Source organism: Anthonomus grandis, chromosome 20 (genome assembly GCF_022605725.1).
Source record: "Anthonomus grandis grandis chromosome 20, icAntGran1.3, whole genome shotgun sequence".
Taxonomy (NCBI): Eukaryota; Metazoa; Arthropoda; class Insecta; order Coleoptera; family Curculionidae; genus Anthonomus; species Anthonomus grandis.
Window position 1 is genome coordinate 3,212,130 of NC_065565.1, and position 9,391 is coordinate 3,221,520.

The 9,391-nt window shown below is 31.1% G+C and overlaps 1 long non-coding RNA gene across 1 annotated transcript; it reads right to left on the reverse strand.

Annotated features, from left to right (window-relative positions):
* Positions 1 to 1,809: 1,809 nt before the first annotated feature.
* LOC126747923 (uncharacterized) lies at positions 1,810 to 3,328 on the reverse strand. The gene is made up of 4 exons (XR_007664529.1): positions 2,883 to 3,328; positions 2,454 to 2,825; positions 2,131 to 2,350; positions 1,810 to 2,050 (listed from the first exon to the last, which is right to left on the reverse strand). It is a non-coding gene; the product is annotated as an uncharacterized LOC126747923 (long non-coding RNA).
* Between the last annotated feature and the right edge of the window lie 6,063 nt (positions 3,329 to 9,391).

A 9,391-nucleotide genomic window follows, 5' to 3' on the forward strand; every position in this document is an offset into this window, starting at 1 on the left:
AAACAGTTTCTATAACACGAAGGGGGAACAAAAAGAAGCATATTATCCCACCCTTATCTGCAACCCCTTGGACAGGGTGACATACACCCCTAAAATCTTAAATAGAAAGGGGAGTCGAGTAATAGATCATCTTGAAGCTTTTGAAAAATGCTTTCCAATGATACCATAGAAAGCCACATTTCAGGAAATTGATGTCACTCGACTCCCCTTTCTATTTAGGATTTTAGGGGTGTATGTCACCCTCTCCAAGGGGTTGCAGATAAGGGTGGGATAATATACTTGTTTTGTTCCTCTTTCGTTTTATAGAAACTCTTTTGGGCGTTTTTTTATTCCAGTTTTTCGTTCCTACTATATGATTTTATTTAGTTTTTCGTTCCTAATATATGGCCATTTCAAGTTTTTAAATTGTCACCCTGTATGTGATACTTTATTATATTTTATTGAGAAAGGGAACTTTTTAGTTAAAATCACTATTTAATAGTTTGTGTCGATCTAATAGTGATTTTAGATTATTTTATTTTTTTTTTTGTGTGACAATGGTTCAAAAATTGCTTTAAATGATACCACTAACAATACTTTTCTGCTTATTTTGGTAGAAAATAACATTTGAAGAACAACATTCTTGCGTGTTCTTGATATCTATATTCTTACAAAATTAATACCCACATCATGCTTTTTTTAAATATTTGACTTTTAATCTAGGTAAAAAATAAAAACTATAAGTTGGCATACAATGTTATCTTTGACTGTTCACAATTTTTTTTTCATACCTACCTACCTACTTGCTTGACTCCATTGCTATACCTTCTTCTTATTTTAATATCCAATTCAGATAGATACTTTGAATAAGAGTTTTTATGGTAAATTTTTTCGATTTGGTATAATTGTAAAATGTGATGATAATAAAAATAAAGACCAATAACACATAAATCAAACAAAACAAGACATTTATTACAAAATATACAAAGTTGGCTACATATAAAAAAAACTTATACAATCGTATATTCTTTTAGAGAAATATTTCTAATATGCATATTTCTATTTTTGCGAGGATCTACAAGATCAGGTAAATAACATATCGAATAGAATATAGTTAATTTCTTTTTCATGTTTTCGCAGAATACATCTTTTTTTAAAATAATTTCCTTCTTAATGCCCAAAGGTGTCCAAACTGCAAAGCAGCAGTAGGATCTCCCAGTTACCAACAATTGGCCTTGTATTTGGTAAAACCATTTGTGGTTTTTATTAATTTCTCCGTTTTTCTTCCAAAATGATATTTTTCTTTGCATTATCGCATCTTCAGGGGTGAAATTTTTAGCACTTAAGGGGCATTTGATTTCAACAATCCCCTTCTTCCCAATAAGGCCATCGGGAGTCGCTGCCAAGAATGAAATATTTTCGCTTACAAATAAGCCACATGGTAATATCTTTTCATCAATTAATGTTTCTAAAACATTGATTGCCCGTTTTTCATTTTGTTTGCCCCACTCAATGCTAGCAGAATTAATTGTTTTTGGGTACAGAAGTTGTTCCACGAGCTTTTTTGTATCGCCGTTGCTTCTGGCACTAAATTTAGAGCAAATTGCGTAGTAATTTGATGCCGTAAGACGCTTTCTTCGCTCTAAGTGCCACAAATCAGATTGGCTCTGTTCCTTTGTGAGCTCTTCAATTAATTTGATTTCTTCTAAATTTTTTTTAATACTAGCTAGAAAATCTTCTTTTTCTTTTTGCAATTTCTCAGGTGTTAGATCAGGCTTTTGACATTGATCACCGTAACTGCTATCAAGTCCAGACTTCTCTTTGGTCGGGCTTTTATGATTAAGGAATTTTTTAATCGTGTATATAGGCTTTTTAGTATTATGAGAAATTACAGAAGCTAAACAGCGAGCCTGATATGATCCTCGTTGGCAATAATTAATGCGTTTTCCGCCAATAAATTTTGCAATGATTGAGTTAAATTGCTCCGATACATTATTGTCAACATCTTGTATTAAACTCACGCTATTTCTTGAAAGATAGCTGACAAAGCTATATAATTTGTCGTATAGGTCTGAAACAACAAAAAATTATAAATATTTATAAGGCAGTCATAAACCGTAATATTTAACACTTTGGGCTTTTAGAACCTACCTGTCATTTTTAAGTCTGATAATATGCTACCACTGGGTTTATATTGCGCATGACAGAAATATCCCAATTCTGCACAAAGTTTGTGTTCTCCAAAAACGTGGCTAATAGAATTGTCTATGTCTTGTTTTAACAACTTTATTTTTTCTAACATCGGAACACCCTAATTTTTTCTATGTTCGATAACTTTTGTAACTGCATATCGTAATCTTAGCTGTTCTTTCTACAAAAAAAAACAACGTTATAAATTTACAAATATGTTTTTCTTTACCAGAAACATAAGTATTTTTCCTAAAATAATTTTTCTACGAATAGTAAGTACTTACGCTTATTTGCTTCCGAAGAACTAATGGCCCAGCATTGACGTCTTTACCTAAATCTCGAATTTTCCGGGAGTAATTTCGTAGAAGGTGATTTCTGCACTCAATTTTTTTCACAATGTCATTTTTATATGGATGAGCATCTAAATTTTTTTTCAGAGAATTGCTGTCTCCGTCAGCTATTATATTATGGTAGATTAATCCATGTTGCTCTAAACTATGGAGAAATCCTTCTTTTAAAATATCGCCTTCCATGCTCGTTGAAGAACCTTCAAAGTTTTTAAAGCATTTATGCCTTTTAGACATCTGATTGTGTCCTTGATTTTTTGAGAGTTGGCAAATTGTACAATATTTGTTTTTTATGCCAATAAAAAGGACCTGAAAATTACATTTTTGATTTCGCGAAAAACTATAAACCGCTAATTCAACTTTTACCTGTTTAGTTCTACAGCCTATAATTGCTGCAGCTCCTGAAAGAGAATTGTAATTGGATCTATATGATCTTTTGGCCCAAGACCCATCCGCTATGACAGTAATTATAGGAACCCCATCAGGTGAGAGATCACCTGCTTCTATAGCTAAATTCTTTTCCATCTCACCAGCTCGTCTCATAGATTTCAAAGAAATTGTTTCAAAAGTTTCTCCAAGAATATCTTCCTGAATTCGATATGTCCGTTGAGATGGAAAAAGGAGTTTCTAAGCATGTTGAAAGCTGCGCTAGAGCACTGTAACCTGCCCCTGTCATTATCACCCCCAGAACAGCATCTTGATTCGGGTTTGTGGCTGTCGTTTGCAGATCGTATGTTCCTCTACACATATCACACTTGAGCTTAAATATTGACACATATCCATTTCTAACTTCTTTTATGACATTCATCTTGCTTAAGGTGCACCCAAACTTTGGCTCGTGGTTGTTTAGATTTTTCACATAATCCAAGAAATATTGAATATCCACTAATCTTTTTCCCTCTAAATTAACAGGTTTTTCCTAAAAAAAAGTACAAATTAGAAAACATGTCTATTAATTTTAATAATGAACTATCTAAGATTAGGTAATATCTAGAGAAAAATAAGTACAATAAAAAAATAATTGTATGAATTCTCGGAATTTGGATAAGGAACTTGAAGAAAAATGGATAAGGGAGATGGGTACCGTACCGTATTTTATTGAGTTCCATTATTACGAACTTACCTCATTTTGGTTCTGAACTGTTTTAGGGGTATTTCATACAATACTTTCATTTTCTTTACCAAGAAATGCTGTTATTGTTTCTTTACTAGCATCAACTGCTATAGTCTTCTAAAAAAATAATTAGAATATATAATAATATAGATATAAAAGAGCAATGGTATCTTACCAAAGAGCAATGGTAATTTAACGGACATTAAAAATTATAATTATGAAAACAAAAAACATTGTAATTACATATATACTTACAATCTGTCCTTTTTTCGGACCTGGACGTTTTCTAACTGCATTTAACCTAAGTCGGCCTTTAAATCATTTTCTTTTAGCATCCATATTTTACAAGTATTTCAAAAAAAATACTAGTGAAAACACAGGAACACTTTTCAGTTTTTTAGTATGTAACCACCAAAATAAAATGCAAAATATTATCGCAACGAAACCACACGGCTACATCCCGGAACTATCACGCACTAAACAAAAAAAAACCAAAATGCATATATAATAGCAATATTAGGTAGTAATGCAGGTATATAATTATACTTGCATAACCTGCACCAAATTTATGTAGGCCAACCCTGAAATTACATCGGATCCCGGCGTAAGAGGATGCCTAAAATTTTTTCAACCGTTCTAAAATAGACATTTATTACTACCGCGTCTCTCACCGCTGCCCCTCAGCTGTGTGGCTAGAAGATAGGTAGCGGAGCCTTAATGATTGATCCATAATTCAATATATAGGGCCTGTAGTAGCCCAAATTGCGATAAATCGCTCAATCTGGCCACACTGCTGATAGATATTATTAAAACAGAGACAAGACAACACTAAAATCTAAAATCACCAAAAAAATCAGCCGGACCTACACCGCCGCCGCCGGCGCCGTCTGTTACAAACATAGACGTATAACCAAGGACATATCCTTGTTTATACGTCTATGGTTATTGGTTACAAAATACCGCCGTCCGCCGTACGGTACCTACGCTACAAAAATAAAACAACTATACGGGCGAAGGGCAAGACATCTATCGACTGCTATATGAAATGTTAGCGTAAGAAACTCTTAAATAAAAGAAAATAATAGCGATAAATATAAATAAATAAATAAATAAATAATATCTTTATTTAGCAAGAAGCTACATTCAATAAAAATATAGGTGATATATAAATAAACTAAAAGTGTAAATTGGCTATAACTGTATCAGGACACTCCGGTTTGTCCATGGATGGTCTCGGTAATCCAGAAACAGCATCCCGGTTCCAGAAATATCCTGTCAGAGGTAGACCATAAATTAAAACTAGACTTAACCTAAACATTATTTCCTTGCCCTACTAATTAAAAGCACAGTTAATTATTGTTTGCCTTATAGTAATAAAAATAATGTCGACTCAGGTTGATCGAGTCGGTTCGGTTGCAATCAGCCGATGACACACATTTGGTACTTGGTTGACCTTGCCGACTAGACACATTGGTCCCCCCGTGTAATACTTAGAAAGGCTTCGGTAGTTCCAAGAAGCTGTAACCAGTATCCCGGTTGGCCCAAAAATACCCAGTCAACAGATAAACCAACAATCAAGATGATGATTGGAGCGGAAACAATGCATACTATAGTAAAACTTAATAAATTACATAATTAAAATAAAATAATAAAATAACAAACACAATTTTACTTATTCATAATAAATTTTCTCAAGAGCCCTCTGAATTGATTTAAAGTAATACAATTTTTGATGTTAGCAGGCAAGTTGTTAAATAGTATTAAACCTTTGTATAGAACTGAATTATGCATTTGGGTTGTGTTACATCTGTCGACTAGTATGAAGTCTATACGATTTCTTGTATTATAGTTATGTATATCTCCAAAAACTCTTAATTTATTACAAATATAATCGGGGAGCATCTGATGTTTTAATTTAAAAATAAACAAATAAACGTTATACAAAATTCTTTGATGTACAGACAACATATCTAGGACACCCAACATAGAGATAACAGGCGTGTAACGGTTACAATTTAGAATCAGTCTCATAGCTCTATTTTGAATTCTTTCCAGTTGGTCAATTCTATACTGTGGTAAGTTAAACAATAATGTTGAACAGAACTGTAAATGAGGAAGAGCAATGGCGTTGTAAAGTTTTAATTTGATGTACATTGACAAATTTTTTCCAATTCTTGTGATAAATCCAACTTTTTTTGAAAATTTTCTCATTACATAATCTGCATGAGCATGGAAATTCAGATTGCACTCTTAAAAATAGGTGAATAAAAATTCAACAATTGTATAGATTTTACATACAATTTGATTCTGGAAATGGTACAGAATCAATTTGTGTAGAATTTCTCTATGCTATTGTGTTTAAACAACTGTGGTTCTATAATCAACAAATTGTGTATCAATTTGATTTATTTTATTGTATATATAGTACACTATTTGTGTACTTAAATTCAACAATATTTTATATTTATTTAATATAATTGTTCAGTAAAAAAGCAAACTCTTAGTGTTTTTTTAACATGGTATGTACAGGAAAAAAACACAATTTGTGCATTTTAAATACACACGTTAGTGTAGGTTGTAACTAATAAATTTTATTACAAATTGTGTATAATAATACTATATATTGTTTTATAAATTTAAATATAGTGTAGGTTACTTATTTTAGGTTTGTATATCAAATTAACATAAGAACTGGAGTTTTTTATTACAATGTTTTGTATTTATATTCATAAGAATTTAAAAATAATCAATATATTTGTATAAAAAAATAAACAAATTGTTTAAAAATTTAAAATACATTTTAGAGAATTTCGTCATAAATCTGTGTAATAATAAATTCTAGTGAGCCTGGGAAAAACAGGATAAAAAAAAGCTGTTTTTTTATTTTAACAATTTATTTAATTGTATGAAATATTTTCGAAAATTCCACCATTAATACATTAAAGCAATGTATTAAATATTTTCTTCAATCGTTTCAAACCTAAGTTTTTTCCATAGATTTTTTACACTGTCTCCTTTATAGCTCCATGTAAGTTTAGGGGATCTTGGTGGACACGATATATCTACAGGAGCCTTCCTTCCTATCCAATAAAAAAATCTTAATTATTTGTTTTAATAGTAATAGCCTAGGTAATTTTTAAGAAATCTCTCTCTAAGGTTTTAATAATTTAGTAGGAAAAGTTATACTTGCTAGATTTAGTATCTGTGGACTGCGGTTCACTTTTATGAAAAGTTTGATTTAAGTTTAAACAAACCACATTTATAAAGACTTACATAAAGCATTTCAATGCAATGACAATATTTGGTTTTTCTAAACCAAGTTAACCAAAGGACGAGAGTGTGAGAGCTAGTGGCTGCCCACAGCGAGTAGGTATATGTAGGTATAGGAGTTCAAATTTCCTTATAATACTACTACAGGACTTGAAAAGGACGGTACAGGACTGTCAGACAGTGCTATGATTAAGTAGATACCATTTTGTAATACAAATTGAAATACAAATGCAATAAAGGTTACAAATTTAACCGACCTCTACATTAAAATTGGATAGGTACAAAGATAAAAAAGATGTAAAAAAAGTAAGTATACCTACTTATCTATTCTACTGTAAAGTTATCAGTTATCACTGAAAAACTAAATAGGTACCAGCTACCTGGCTAAACATCAAAATATCCAGTAAATTCTAAAGTATACAGTAAGTAAATGCAAAAAAATATGATGCTTACCTAATTACCTACCTACAAACTGCTCCTGGAGTTGGTCCAATAAACCCCACTCCTTAAGTTTATCTTTAACGAATATATCCATTTTTTTCTTATGCAATTTTAACACTTAACGAAACAAAAAAACCATAAAACAAATTAATGCCGGCCGATTGATTGAAGGACTGAAGAATGAACAGTTGAACACTTGTGGCACTGGGAATTATAGCAATGCTGCCATCAAATGTACGAGTATCTTAAAGATTACACCGCCAATTAAAAAAGTTACGTTTCCTTTTTCCTTACGCGTGTTATTATCACGATATTATTTAAATAAATAAAATTAGAACTTATGCTGATTGGGCTTATTTTTAAATATCCTATTAAATCATTTTCAATTAACAACTTTAAATCGACTGCAAATTTTGTTATTGTTATTGTTATTGTATGTAATTAATATTGAATCTGGCAACATTGACGCTAACAACGAAGTTCTAGCGGCAAAGGCAAGGGCGTCGGGCGCGTCCTCCTTTATACACAATTGTGTATTATAACTACACAATACATAGTTTAAAATTCTATAATTGTGAAGGGCTATTAGAAAGAATCTTTTTTATTCTACACAATTGTAAATAAAATCAACACAAGCCAGAATAAAAAAATAATTAAAAATTGTAGTAAAAATATACTTGGTTATTAGATTTTTTACCAAACTGCATTGGATTAAAAAAAAAAATGTGGAATATTTATACACATTATCTTAATAATTAATATCCACTTATGGTGTATTAATTTAATATGCAATAATTGTATAAAATATACACATTAAAACATATACAAAATGCCTGAGAATTTTTATACAGGACTGTGAGATATTATCTAACAATTGTGTATTAAAATTAAACATTTTTTTTTACACAACAAAATGTGAAAAAATCCATCGGGATTTTTCTGTGTGTGGCATCGAAAATTGTTCCCAAATATTTAATTTCTTTGTCGTACAAAATACTTTCCCCATTCACAGAAATCTGTACATTGCCCATGTCTATAGAACTTAATCTAGATCTCTTGCCAAATATACAAAACTTGGATTTACTTGCATTTAAACTTAGTTTATTTCTACAGAGCCAGATGAATAAGTTATTGAGTTCAACGTTCATGACCTGTTGCAGTTGATGAATATCTTTACCCACCACATACAACATTGTATCGTCCGCAAACAACACCACATTACACCCCCGCACTACCTCCACCATATCGTTAACATACAATAAAAATAGCAAGGGGCCCAAGACCGTTCCCTGCGGTACACCATGCTTTACATTAACATTAAATATAGTAAAATAAAGATAGTCGCTAAATAGCCGCTAAATTGACTTAAAAATTAAAAGTAGGATTTAGTGTAAAAGCAGTTCAAAAGGAGGACATTTGGGTAGAAAAGGAGAAAGGAGAGCTCACAGCAAGAAAGGAGGACTGTCCTCCCGAAAGGAGGACACTTGGCAACCCTAGGTGTAATGTATATTAAAAAAAAAAAATTAATTTTATACGTTTTTTTTTTTATAAAATTTTTTTTTAACGGATTGTACCTCAATGTAATTTTAACTGTGTCGTGGTTGTTGTTTTTTGTTGTTTTAATTTTTGTAACTTAAAGAACATTTATTTTATTAGTGTTTTTTATGTACTTAAAATTACTTTGTTTTATCTCTGTAATTACTTGAATCCATTTCAGTGTCCTGAGGATGACTTAATATAAGTCGAAACGTCGACATTTAGGTAAACAGGTTTCTGTTTTATTTCTGACCTCGCCCAACAACCCTCCGCAATATTGAAGATATTGGGTCACAAACACGAAATTGAAAATTTACTTTTTTTGTTTATTTTTGGGAAAAAAAAAACCGTGTTAATGGTGGGTGCAATGTTGGATATCAATCCAAGATTAATTAATATTGAATATTTTTATTTTTTTTTTTTTATTATTTTTGGAATGTTTAAATTGGGAAATCATAGGATGGTTCTTTAATAATTCATTATTTTATTTAAAATACATTTTTCCGCGAAAATA